Genomic DNA, 681 nt, shown 5'->3' on the forward strand with positions numbered 1-681 from the left:
TACATTGGATGTTCAAGGTCCATTAATATGAGTGAGAACATGTGATACTCGGATCTTTGTTTTCTGTGAGAGGTCACTCAGTATTATAGACTCAAAGTTCCATCCAAGTTGCTGCGAAATTCATGATTTTGTTCTTTTTTTATAGCTGCGTAGTATTCCATCATGTATATGTACCACATTTTTTTAAATCCAGTCCTCTTTTGATGGGCAGCATGGTTGTTTCCAGGTTCTTGCTATTGTAAACAACGCTGCGATAAACATACGTGTGCAGGTATCTTTTTTATAGAGTGATTTGAGGTCTTCAGGGTACATTCCCAGTAGGGGGATTGCGGGGTCATATGGAAGGTTGATATTTAGAGCTTTTAGGAATCGCCACACTGCTTTCCACAGACGTTGCACTCGTTTACACTCCCACCAACAGTGTAGAAGTGTTCCCTTTTCGCCAAACCCTCTCCAGCAGCTGTTATTTTTTGAGTTGTTGACAATTGCCATTCTGACTGGAGTTAGGTGGTATCTCAGTGTGGTTTTGATTTGCATCTTCCTAATGATTAGTGATGTTGAACATTTCTTCATGTGTTTGTTGGCTGCTTGGATGTCTTCTTTTGTGAAGTGTCTGTTCATATCTTTTGCCCATTTTATAATGGGGTTGTTTGTGTTTTTCTTTTCAGCACATTTTAGTTC

General features: G+C 39.5%; 1 protein-coding gene across 1 annotated transcript in view; it reads left to right on the top strand.

Annotated features, from left to right (window-relative positions):
- The window catches only part of SIM1 (single-minded family bHLH transcription factor 1), an 82,350-nt gene that overhangs the window by 70,636 nt on the left and 11,033 nt on the right, over nt 1-681 (top strand). The gene's annotated exons all lie outside the window — the stretch shown is intronic.

This window comes from Carlito syrichta, unplaced genomic scaffold (genome assembly GCF_000164805.1).
Source record: "Carlito syrichta isolate Samal-C Ts95f unplaced genomic scaffold, Tarsius_syrichta-2.0.1 Scaffold308975, whole genome shotgun sequence".
Taxonomy (NCBI): domain Eukaryota; kingdom Metazoa; phylum Chordata; class Mammalia; order Primates; family Tarsiidae; genus Carlito; species Carlito syrichta.